Source organism: Hylobates moloch, unplaced genomic scaffold (genome assembly GCF_009828535.3).
Source record: "Hylobates moloch isolate HMO894 unplaced genomic scaffold, HMol_V3 SCAFFOLD_4, whole genome shotgun sequence".
Taxonomy (NCBI): Eukaryota; Metazoa; Chordata; class Mammalia; order Primates; family Hylobatidae; genus Hylobates; species Hylobates moloch.
The window spans coordinates 148392900-148406593 of record NW_026652279.1 but is presented as its reverse complement, the minus strand read 5'-3'; the positions used below and the strand labels follow the sequence as shown (position 1 = coordinate 148406593).

Genomic DNA, 13694 nt, shown 5'->3' with positions numbered 1-13694 from the left:
TGGAAAGAACCTGTGTTCTTGAGCATTGGGGAGCTACAATCCTAGTCTTGTTCTTCCACCTTCCTTCATTTACATGAACGAGAAATACACTACTGTTATGTGAAAACTTATGTTGAACTTCACTGTTTCTTGCACTAAGTTTAACCCTAAGTCAGTATCTAAGCCTGCAGTAAACACTTGAGAAAGCAACATATTTTTTCCCTTCCATCTAATTGAAATTCTGTATCCTTTGACCAACATTTCCTCAATTCCTGTGCCACTCCGTGTTCCCACCAACAGCCCCTGGTAACCATCATTCTTCTTCTTCTTCTAAATTTAATTTTAAAATTTCTCATATACTTGGGCATTTGTATTTATCATCCTGTGCCTGGTTTATTTCACTTAATATAATGTCCTCCAGGTTTATCCATGTTGTCACAAATAACAGGATTTTATTAATTTTTATAACTGATCAGTTTTCCATTATGCATGTATACTATGTTTTCTTTATTCATCCATTGATAGACACTTACATTGATTCCATAACTTTGTATTAAAAATAATGCTGCAGTGAACATGGGTGTAATGATATCTTCGATATACTAATTTCATTTCCCTTAGATATATAGCTAGTAGTGGGACTGCTGGATAACATGGTAGTGCTATTTTCAGTTTTATAGTAACTTCCATACTATTTTCCAAATGGATTTACTAATTTACAGTCCCCCCTACATTGTTACAGTCCCACCAACATTGTTCACATCCTCACTAACACTTGTTATCTTTTTTTATATAATTCCCATTTTAACAGTTCTGAGATGATTTCCTATTGGGGATTTAATTTGCATTTACCTGATGACTAAAGATGTTGAGACTTTCTTAATATATCTGTGGGTGATTAATATGTCTTCCTTTGAGAAATGTCTAGTCACACCTCTTGCCCATTTTAAAAATCAGGTTGTTTTCTTACTATTGCGTTGAGTTTCTTATATATTTTAAATATTAACCCCTTATCAAATGTATGGTTTGCAAATATTTTCTCTCATTCTGTGCATTGTCTCTTCACTCTTTTGACTGTTATGTTGGTTGTGCAGAAGCTTTTTAGTTTGATGTAATATCATTTGTCTATCTTTGCTTTTGTTGTTTGTGATTTTGGTTTCCTATTCAAAGATATCATTGCTAAGATCAATTGCATGGAGTTTTTCCTTTTTGTTTTCTTCTAGTAGTTTTACAATTTTAGGTCTTATGTTTAAGCTTTAAGACATTTTGAGTAGATTTTTGTATATAATGTGAAAAGAATGTCTAATTGTATTTTTTCACATGTGAATATCCAGTTGTAGAAACAAAATTTATTGAAGATACTGTTATTTCTCCATTGTGTGTTCTCATCAATGTATTGTAAATCAGTTGATTATAAATTTATGAATTGATGTTTCTATTCAGTTCCATTGGTTTATGTGTCTATTTTTACACCACTACCATGGCTCTTTTGGTTTCTATAGCTTTGTAGTATATTTTGAAGTCAGGTAGTGTGATGTTCCTGCTTTGCTTATTTCACTGACAATTGCTGTTGAGAATCTTTCATGGTTCCATATGAATTTGGGAATATTTATTCAATTTCTGTGAAAAATGACATTGGAATATTGATAGGGTTTGCATTGAATTTTTAGATCCTTTTGGGCAGTTTGGACACTTTGAAAATATCTTTCAATCCATGAATGTGAGATAACTACCCATTTATCTGAGTTTTCTTCAATTTTGTTCACCAGTGTTTTATAGTTTTCAGTATATAGGTCTTTAACATTTTTGTTTTTTTCCTAAGTACGTTATTTATTTTTTCATAGCTATTTTAAATGGTATTGTTTACTTGATTTTTTTGTGGGGGAGGGCTGATAGTTTAGTGTTAGTTGATAGAAACACGACTGGTTTGGGGATGTTAATTTTCATCCTGCAACTTTACTGAATTCGTGTATTAGTTCTAATAATTTTTTGGTGGAATATTTACTGTTTTTAATATGTAATTATGTCACCTGTAAACAAGGACTATTTAACTTTTTCCTTTTCAATTTAAATGCCTTTTATTTCTTTTTCTTTCCTGATTTTTTTTTTTTTTTTACTAGGTCTTCCATTACTATCTTTTTTCTTTCTTTTTTTTTTTTTTTGAGACGGAGTCTCGCTCTTTCACCCAGGCTGGAGTGCGGTGGCGCGATCTCCGCTCACTACAAGCTCCGCCTCCCGGGTTCACGCCATTCTCCTGCCTCAGCCTCTCCGGGTAGCTGGGACTACAGGCGCCCGCCACCACGCCCGGCTAATTTTTTGTATTTTTAGTAGAGACGGGGTTTCACCATGGTCTCGATCTCCTGACCTCGTGATCCGCCCGCCTCGGCCTCCCAAAGTGCTGGGATTACAAGCGTGAGCCACCGCGCCCGGCCTACTATCTTAAATAAAAGTGGCAGAGTAGGCATCTTTGTCTTGTTCCTGGTCTTAGAGGAAAAACTTTCAACTTTTCACTGGAGTTTCATGTTACCTATGGATTTCTTGAAGATGACCTTTGTTGTGTTGAAGTTTGTTTCTTCTATCTAAAATGGAATGATCCTTTTAATGTGCTGTTAAATTTGGTTTGCTAGCATTTTGTTGAGGAATTTTTCATCTATTTTCGTTAGGGATGTTGGCCTGTACTTTTATTTCTCATAATGTCCGTGTCTGGCTTTGGTATCAGGACAATTCTGGCCTTGTAAAAAGGTTTGGAATTATTCCCTTTTCAGTTTTTTCAAAAAGATTGAGAATTATTTCTATTAGCTATTCTTTAGCATTTGGTAAAATTCAGCAGTGATGTAATTGGGTCCTGAGCTATTACTGATTAAATCTTTTCTTGATATTTTCTATTCAGATTTTCTATTTCTTTTGTGATTCAGTCTTGGTAGGTTGTATGTATCAAAAAATATATTGATTTTCTCTAGATTATCCAATTTGTTGGCATTTAGTTATTCATATTAGGCTCATAATTTTTTGTATTTCTATGGTATCTAACATAATGTCACCTCTTTCATTCCTGATTTTGAGTCTTCTTTTATTCTTAGTTTAGCTAAAGTATTGTTGATTTTCTTTGTTTTTAAAAAACATTTCTTAGTTTCATTGATCTTTTCCATTTTTTTTTCTAGTATCTGTTTTAATTATTTCTACTTTGATATTTATTATTTTTTTTCATTCTGGCAATTTTGCACTTTATTTTTTTTAGCTCATTAAAAAAGTTGTTTATTTAAGATCTTTTACCTCTGTTGAGGTAGGTTGGTGTTTATTGCAGTAAACTTCCCTCTTTGAACTGCTTTTGCTGCATCCCATAAATTTTGGTATGTCGTATTTCCATTTTCATTACTTTTAAGGTATTTTAAATTTCTCTTTTAATTTATTCATTGATACATTGGTTGTTCAGGAGCACGTTTAATTTTTATGAATATATGAATTTACCAAAATTCCTCTTATTGATTTCTAGTTATATAACACTGTGGTTTAAAAACATACTTGATATGATTTCAATCTTCTTGAATTTGTTAAGGCTTATTTTCTTACCTGTCATCTCTCCTGGAAATATTTTGTGTGTGCTTGAGGAGAATTTGCATTCTGCTGCTCTCGGTCGAATGTTCCGTATTTGTGTATTGTGTTCATTTGCTCTAAAGTGTAATTTAAATATGACATTTCCTCATTATCTTTTCTTTGAAAATCTGTCTCTGGGTATTGACATCCCATACTATGATTGAATTGTACCCTGTCTCTCCTTTTTATTAATATTTGGTTTATATTTTTAGGTGTTCTGATGTTAGATTCATACATATATATATATATATATATATATATACACATATCTATATATATATTTACAGTTGGATAACTTCTTAAAGAATTGACCTCTTTATCACTATATAATTACCTATTTTGGGTTGGAAGCTGTTAGCAAAATCCTTCTTATAGTTAGAAGAGACGTGGCTTGTTACCATCTATGTCTCAACAGGGAAATCTTGTTGTCTATATGCCATTTTCATTATTGAGATGTTAAAGGGGGGCAAACATTTACCATTAACTTGGCCTGGTTGAATTCTGTACCAGTTTGGATTCCAGAAAACAGAGTCAACTGATACATAACAAGCATATGTGCTGTATAAATGGGGGATGATTATATACTAAATTTAACTTAGTGTAAGAATTAAATTAGAATTTCTATCTTTCTAACCAATTCACCAATATAGGACATTGAATAACCAACTTAAGGAAAATTTGAATTTGAATGGAGGATAAACCTTTGCTAAATTATCTGCTTAGGGTAAAGGAAAAAAAAGAGTAATGAATAGAAAGTATGAAAATATATCATTTAAAATAAAAAAGGACATGTATTTTATACATAGAATGAATAAATCATGTAGCTACAAACACACAAAGATCTAAATGAACTAAGCTACATACCACATGTATATATAGTAGTAGGCTTAGTATCATAAGTCCTAAGTTTCATACATATATGTATTGCAACAAAATGTAAAAAAAAAAAAAAAAAAGACGCTTTTAAGAAGAGCAAGGTGGCATGATATATACTATTGAATATTAACATACATTATCATTACAAATTACAAAATACTTAAGACAGTGTGGAATAGTTCCAGGGATATAAATTAATGAAAAGTAATAGAGAAAGGCATAAGCATAGCATCATTTGATGACCTATTTAATTGTGATGCTGGGTCAATTGTTTTCCTATAGAACTTAAAAAACCAAATCAGTGCCTTTTCTCATGCAAAAAATATAAATTCTACATTGATTAATAATCTGTGTATTCAAAATTTACGTGTGTAAAGCCACATTACTTGAAAAGTTAAACTTAGTGTTTTGAGTTGGCTAGGGAACAAGAATCAACGCGAATGATATGGATAAGAAGAGTTTATTTTAAAGATTAGATCTTTCACGTTTTTTGAAAAGCTAAGATGCTAAAGAGCTAAAACGGATCAATTAGAATATGAGACACCATTAACCAAGAACAACACGTGGTGCTAGTGAAGAAGTCCGTGGAAGGTGGTTGTCTTCACATCTGGTAGTGGACTTGGAGTCACTGTATGGTGGCTGATAGGAAGAAAAGATATATGCAAAGTGAAGAGAGTAAGATCAGAAATCATAAAGACAAATTAAAATCTTGTTCTCACTGCCTCTACCCTTGACATGACAGCTGATCAGGAGGAGTAGTTCATACTCCTTGAGCTGGATCTATCTGCACATGCACCTGGCCCAGGAAGCTGAAATGGGAGATCTGATGAGCAGTGGAGGACTGAACCAAAGCCCTTGGCTTTTGCTCCATACCAATCAGGTGAGCCTGCAGATAAACCACAAGATGTGCAAGAGTTTGCTTACTTGCAGTAATACTCACAGCTTAACAGCTTTACTTCTGCCTTACAAACCTAATTGAAAACAAAATAAGAAAAGTCTTATTGCCAACCTAAACACAGAAAGGAGTAAGGAAAGGGTTACTACAAGAGGAAAAAAGAAATACAAACTATAAAGTAATGAAGTTAACTAAACAAAATTAAAATCTTCTGTTTCTCAAAAGACAACACAAAAATTAAAAATACATGCCGCAGCCTGAACAATATATTTGCAGTGCACACACTCATGTAGATTAACAGTTACAATATAGATGTTCATATAAAGCTATGTGCCAAAAGAAAAAAAATAATAGATATGATGAAATAATTGATAGATCAGAAGTTGAAAAGTCAGCAAATGTTTGAAAATATACTCAACCTCATAATATCCAGATAATATGCTTTGGAAATGTATGTGGTGACCTCAATTCTATGTGATTGGTGGAAATTAAATAGTTGGATGAAACCAAATGTTGTGAATATGTGGAACAATAGGATATCTCAAAAACTGGTAAGTGGGAAATCCATTAAAATATGCACTAAGAGAAAATTGGGGCAATACCTAGGAAAGTAAAATATTGTCATAACTTTGGGTCCAGCATTTCTACTCCTGGTTATATGCTCTATAGACATCGCCCTTGTACAAAAGTAGATTTGTACAATGTTTTTATTTTATCATTTGTAATTACAAATATTAGAAAGGAACAATCCTCTGAAGAATAGGAAGGTTGTGCCCTCTTTGGCAAAGAAATTTTTATGAAATTCCAATATATTTGTGGACGTATCAACATGAATAAATTATCAAACATAATATTAAGCCAAAATACGTAAGTATATATAGAAAATAGGTTATACAAGAAAAACAAAAATGAAACTAAAAGCTATTATACCATATATTTAAAAATATTACGTCCTTTATATGTGTATCTAGTAACTAAACAAAAAATTCAATAAAAAGATACGTTTAAACCTCTAGATGACTGAGCTAGAATCAGGAATCCAATTCCTGAGCTGACTGGGAACCCAATAGTAATTTATTTTTAATTTTTAAAATATAATTTGTAGTTCTTTGGGGAGATACAAATGATTAATAAATTATTATTTATGCTCTTTTTATGTGGTGATATAAATCAGCCAACTTTCTGTCAATGAACAGCCATGGAAAGCTTGTATAAGCAGCAACTAGACATTCATGGACAAATTGCATAAATCTATTTCTTTAGCATGAAATTCAGTCTCAAATAAGAAAGAGGTAAATTTTGTATAACAATTTATTCAGTGAATTAACTCTTCAAATATACACCCTTACCTCCAACTTATCTTCCACTCCCACTCCAACAAAAAAGGGGGAGAGAATAACATGCTAGTGATAGATTTTAGATCAATTTTCCTTATGTATTCACATCAGCACCTCTGGAGGGGTTGCTATAAAACATACTGCTGGGCCCCAACCCTAGACTTTCTAATTCGATAGATCTGACATGAAAAGACTTGTATTTCTAACAAGTTCCACATGATGCCCATTCTCCTGACCTGGAGGCCGCTCTATGCCTGCCACTCCATGAGACCCAGGCAAGCAGCACCAGCAACATAAAGAGCACCATACGCTTATTACAAATGCAGAATTTCTGGCTCCAACCCACATCGGCTGCACATGTTTTGTGTCATTTTTAATATAACAATGCTTTTTTGAAATACAGTTTTACAATAGTTTTCTAATTACAGAAAAATTGTGAAGACAGTACAAAGAGTTCCTATATATTTGACAGTTTCCCTATGTAGTATCTTATGTTACTATAGTATACTTGTCACAATTATTGAACCCATACAATGTTATTAAAGTTCACAACTTATTCAAATTTCCTTATATTGTATTTAATATTTGTTTTGTCTTCCAGAGTCTCATCAGGGTATCATGTTGCGTTGAGTAGTCATGTCTCCACAGGCTCTTCTTGGCTGTGACTGTTACTCACGTTTTCCTTGGTTTTGCCCACCTTAGAGTTTACAGAGGTAGTGGTCAGGTATTTTGTAGTATGTCCCTCATTTGGGCTTTGCTTGATGCTTATCTCCTGAGAAAACTGGGGATATGTATTTTGGGGAGGAAGGCCACAGAGATGAAGTGACAGTCTTTTCACATCATATCAATGCTACATACTATCAAAAGGGCTTATCCCTGTTGATGTTCATTTTAATCACCTGGCTAAGATATTCTGTCAGGATTTTGACTTTAAAGTTACTCCTTATGCTTTTCCTTCCCATAAAGTGCTCTTTGAAATGAAGTCACTCTGTGCAGCTGACATTTAAAAAGTAGGAAATTATGGTGACAGTATCTGTATAAATTACTTGCAGTTCTTTTATTTTCAGAGTTTGGAATTATAGCATTCCTGTAAATCTTATTACTAATGGCACCACGAATTGTGCACAACTGATATGTGTTAGTGCACACCTTCAAGCATGTGGACATGAGCTGTATTTGAAAAAACATTCAGATGGAAGTGATTTGAAGTGAATCTTAATTGGAACTTAATGATGCCTCCTAGTAATTTACTATTTTAGCTGAACCTACAATATCAGCTGTAGCCCAGAAAATATAAGAGCTACAATTCATACAATTCAACATCAGCTGCCAAGGCCCACCTGGACTGCACCTGCAAAACCAGCTGTGGTTTCTTTGCTCTCACAATTCATGTCAGGGTTTTTCAGCCAATGCATCATTGGTTTCGAATTTTATATTGTTCCTCTCTCAATCCTCCACCCCTCTAGTTTCTAAATGATAGAGAATAATTACGTGAGGTTTAAACTCTCAGGCCTATTCAGGGTTTGTGAGAGTAGGAAGGTTTCTTCCAGGTTACAGCACAATTTGAAGAGCCTGGCAAGAACTATCCAATATTAGCAAGTAGAAAAGCAGCATGAGTATGAGGATGGAACTTCCCATGATACTTAGTACATGGAAAAAAATGTAGAACATACCAAAAATGCAAATTGTAAAAAAATTCACAAATAAAAATACTGTTATAAAAATTAAATTATAATTCATGTTAATATTTTTATGGTAAAATGTATAGTATAAAATTTGCTATTTTAACCTCTTAAGTGTACAATTCAGTGGCATTAATTGCATTTACACTTTTGTGCAACAATCATCACTATTTTCAGAAATTTTCATCATTCTAAACAGAAACTCTGTCATTTAGTAACAACTCCCCATTTTTTATTCCTAATCCATCCCCCAGTAAACTCTAAACTAAATCTTGTCTCTGTGAATCTCCCTGTTCCAAATATTTATTTGTATAAGAGAAATCATACAACATTGACCCTTTTGTGTCTGGCTAATTTCACTTTGCATAATGTTTAAAAGCTTTATGCATATAGTGACATGTATTAGAACTTCATTTCCTTTTTATGGCTCAATTATATTCCACAGTATGCACACATGCCACATTTTGTTTATCCATTCATCTGTTGATAGACACGTGGGTTATTTCCTCCTTTTGGCTATTATGAAGAGTGCTGCTATAAACACTAGTGTGCATTTATCTGAATTCATGTTTTGCATTCATTTGGATACCAAATTAAATTGCTGGGTCATATGGTAATTCTGCTTAACATTTTAAGGTATCACCAAACTGTCTTCCACAGCAGCTGCATCATTTTACATGTAGACCAACAAAGTATGATTCTCCAAATTTCCCAGTTACTCATCAATTCTTGTTCTCCATTTTCTAACTATAGTGATACTAGTAGGTATAACATGACATCATTGTGATTTTGATTTGCAGTGGCCTAATAACTAATGGTTTTTGAACAACTTTCGTGTTGTACTCATTGGCCATTTTCATCTTTAGCAAAATGTCTATTCAAATCCTTTGCCTGTTTTTAATTGGGTTGTTTTGTCTTTTTGTTGTAGAGTTGTAGGTTTTTAATGTCTTGATATAAATCTCTTACAAGATACATACTTCACAGCACATTATCTCATTTTGTAAATAAGTTATTTCACTCTCTTAATGATGTTTTTATTATCTAAAGGTTTTAATACTTTTCAAAACTTGTACTGTGAATATGATATGCCCTGTGATTAACAAATTTAGTTATTAATTGAACAATTTAATTTTTAAAAATAATTGCATGAATATTTTTGTCCTATTTGTTCCGGTCCTACTTCATGAACACCAATTATCTGTTTGACAGATTGTCATTTTCCATGCTTCAAACGAATTCTTTTTTCTTCTGCATTTTTTTCTTTCCAGTCTTTGTGAATGTATTTGGTTTTCTTGCCTTGATATTCTGACTAGAACCTCCAGTATATATATATTTTTTTGAGACAGAGTTTTGCTCTTGTACCTCAGGCTGGAGTGCAATGGCAGGATCTCAGCTCACTGCAACCTCTGCCTCCTGGGTTCAAGCGATTCTCCTGCCTCAGCCTCCTGAGTAGCTGGGATTACAGGCACCCGCCAGCACACCCAGCTAATTTGTGTCTTTTTAGTAGAGACAGGGTTTTACCATGTTGGCCAGGCTGATCTCGAACTCCTGACCCCAAGTGAACCACCCACCTCAGCATCCCAAAAATGCTGGGATTACAGGCTTGAACCACCACACCCAGCCTCTCCTATAATATTAAATAATGGATGTGTTCCCAATCTTAGGGGACAAGCAGCCTTTCACTATTGCATACAATTTTACTTATACATTCTTATTTCTATATTTTTAGCTTTATTGAGGTAAAAATATTAAAAATTCAAGGAGCACATGTAGATTGCATAAACATAGCAGAATTATTACAATAAAATTAATTAAAATATCAATCCACTGAATTTATTTACTATTCACTTGTGTGCACCAGAGAGGACACTTAAGATCTACTCCCTTAGCAAATGTCAAGTAAGTATTACACAATTTTTTATTATAGTCACCATGCTATAATTTAGATTCTAGAACTTACACATAAGTAAAAGTTTGTACCTTTGACCAAAATCTGTTTATTTCCCCCATTTTCCACCCTTGGCAACCACCAACCACCATTCTACTCTCCACTGTTATGAGTTAGATTTTTTGTTAGATTCCATGTATAAGTGAGATCATACAGTATTTGTATTTTTGTGTTTGGCTTATTTCATTTAGCATAATGCCCTCATTTTATAGCTGAATAATCTGTCACTGTAATAAATAGACACACACACACAACCATATAAAGATTTCGGTTTGACTTGCTTTTTTTCTTTAAGATGTAAAGTTAGGTTGTAAATTTAAGATTTTCCTTTTTTAAATTTGTTTGTTGTAGTTAAAATATATCTCTAAGTACTGCATTTTCTATGACCCATATGACTTCACGTGTGTTGTTTTTCTTTCACTTCTCTCAAGATATTTTCTAATTTCCCTTGCGTTTTATTCTTTGATCAATTTGTTTAAAAGTTTGTCATTTAATCTTCATGTATTTCTGAGTTTTCCAGTTTTTTTCTGTTACTAATTTCTGGTTACAATTTTTGTGTTCAGAAGGAAGACACATTGTAATATTTCAGTCTCCTTAAATTTGTTAAGGCTTGGATTATGGTCTAAGTTATGGTATATGCTGGAAAATGTTCTATGTAACTCTTGCCCTATCGAGAACTTCCAGTTGTATGTTGACATTTTGTATATATACAAAAATGTGCCTTCTGTGTTGGGCAGAATAGTTTGTGTATATATCTGTTAAGTTTAATTGGTTTATTATATCATTCATGTCCACTATTTTCTTATTGGTTTTCTGTGGTTTATTATATCATTCATGTCCACTATTTTCTTATTGGTTTTCTGTTTGTTCATCTCATTATTAAGAGACCTCCAAGTGTTTGGATACAATTTGTTGTATGTAGACATTTTGTATATATACAAAAATGTGTCTTCTGTGTTGGGCGGAATAGTTTGTGTATATATCTGTTAAGTTTAATTGGTTTATTGTATCATTCATGTCCACTATTTTCTTATTGGTTTTCTGTCTGTTTGTTTGTTCATCTCATTATTAAGAGACATCCAAGCGCTCTTTTGGTGACTGTTTTCATGAGCTATCTATTTTTATTATTTTACTTTCAGCCTCTTCGTGTCCTTGCATCTAAAGTAAGTTTCTTGTAGGTAGCACATACAGATAGATCATTTCTTTAAATTGTTCTACTAAACTTTGCCTTTTAATTGAAGATTTGATGCATTTTATTACTTATAAGAAAGGAATTACTTAACATCCATTTATGTTTGTTGTATATGTTTTTTGTTTCTCAAATTTTCAATTATTTCATTTTTGTAATTAGTTGATATTTTTGTAGTGTACCACTTTGATTACCTCCTTTCTTTTATGTATATTTTAATTTTCTAGTGGTTACCTTGGGGATTACAATTAAGATCTTACATTTATAACAACCTAGTTTTAATAACATCAACTTTATTTCAGCAGTATACAAATACTCTGCTTGTATACATCTTCATCTACGTCTATATTGTCACTGACTACATCTTTATACATTACATACCCATTGACATAAGTTTATAATTATTGTTTTGTGCTTTTTTTATTGTACTCTAAGTTTTAGGGTACATGTGCACAACATGCAGGTTTGTCGCATATGTATACATGTGCCATGTTGGTGTGCTGCACCCATTAACTCGTCATTTAACATTAGGTATATCTCCTAATGCTTTCCCTCCCCGCTACCCCCATCTCACAACAGGCCCCGGAGTGTGATGTTCCCCTTCCTGTGTCCATGTATACTCATTGTTCAATTCCCACCTATGAGTGAGAACATGCAGTGTTTGGTTTTTTGTCCTTGTGATAGTTTGCTGAGAATGATGGTTTCCAGCTTCATCCATGTCCCTACAAAGAACATGAACTCATCCTTTTTATGGCTATATAGTATTCCATGGTGTATATGTGCCACATTTTCTTAATCCAGTCTATCATTGTTGGACATTTGGCTTTGTTCCAAGTCTTTGTTATTGTGAATAGTGCCGCAATAAATATACATGTGCATGTGTCTTTATAGCAGCATGTTTTATAATCCTTTGGGTATATACCCAGTAATGGGATGGCTAGGTCAAATGGTATTTCTAGTTCTAGATCCCTGAGGAATGGCCACACTGACTTCCACAATGGTTGAACTAGTTTACAGTCCCACCAACAGTGTAAAAGTGTTCCTATTTCTCCACATCCTCTCCAGCACCTGTTGTTTCCTGACTTTTTAATGATAGCCATTCTAACTGGTGTGAGATGGTATCTCATTGTGGTTTTGATTTGCATTTCTCTGATGGCCAGTGATGATGAGCATTTTCTTCACGTGTCTGTTGGCTTCATAAATGTCTTCCTTTGAGAAGTGTCTGTTCATATCCTTTGCCCACTTGTTGATGGGGTTGTTTTTTTCTTGTAAATTTGATGGAGTTCACTGTAGATTCTGGATATTAGCCCTTTGTCAGATGAGTAGGTTGCAAAAATTTTCTCCCATTCTGTAGGTTGCCTGTTCATTCTGATGGTAGTTTCTTTTGCTGTGCAGAAGCTCTTTAGTTTAATTAGATCCCATTTGTCAATTTTGGCTTTTGTTGCCATTGCTTTTGGTGTTTCAGACATGAAGTCCTTGCTCATGCCTATGTCCTGAATGGTATTGCCTACATTTTCTTCTAGGGTTATTATGGTTTTAGGTTTAACATGGAAATCTTTAATCCATGTTGAATTAATTGTTGTATAAGGTGTAAGGAAGGGATCCAGTTTCAGCTTTCTACATATGGCTAGCCAGTTTTCCCAGCACCATTTATTAAATAGGGAATCCTTTCCCCATTGCTTGTTTTTGTCAGGTTTGTCAAAGATCAGACAGCTGTAGATATGCGGCATTATTTCTGAGGGCTCTGTTCTGTTCCATTGGTCTACATCTCTGTTTTGGTACCAGTACCATGCTGTTTTGGTTCCTGTAGCCTTGTAGTATAGTTTGAAGTCAGGTAGCGTGATGCCTCCAGCTTTGTTCTTTTGGCTTAGGATTGACTTGGCAATGTGGGCTCTTTTTTGGTTCCATATGAACTTTTAAGTAGTTTCTTCCAATTCTGTGAAGAAAGTCATTGGTATCTTGATGGGGATGGCATTGAATCTATAAATTACCTTGGGCAGTATGGCCATTTTCATGATATTGATTCTTCCTATCCATGAGCATGGAATGTTCTTCCATTTGTTTGTATCCTCTTTCATTTCATTGAGCATTGGTTTGTAGTTCTCCTTGAAGAGGTCCTTCACATCCCTTGTAAGTTGGATTCCTAGGTATTTTATTCTCTTTGAAGCAATTGTGAATGGGAGTTGACTCATGA

At 33.6% G+C, this 13694-nt stretch overlaps 1 long non-coding RNA gene across 1 annotated transcript in view; it reads left to right on the top strand.

The window, feature by feature from the left end:
• LOC116467377 (uncharacterized) overlaps positions 1 to 8412 on the top strand; it is a 229613-nt gene extending 221201 nt beyond the window's left edge. The window contains exons 5-6 of the long non-coding RNA XR_004247780.2: positions 5192 to 5329; positions 7283 to 8412. This is a non-coding gene — a long non-coding RNA (uncharacterized LOC116467377). The remainder of the gene's footprint in view (positions 1 to 5191; positions 5330 to 7282) is intronic.
• Positions 8413 to 13694: the final 5282 nt, after the last annotated feature.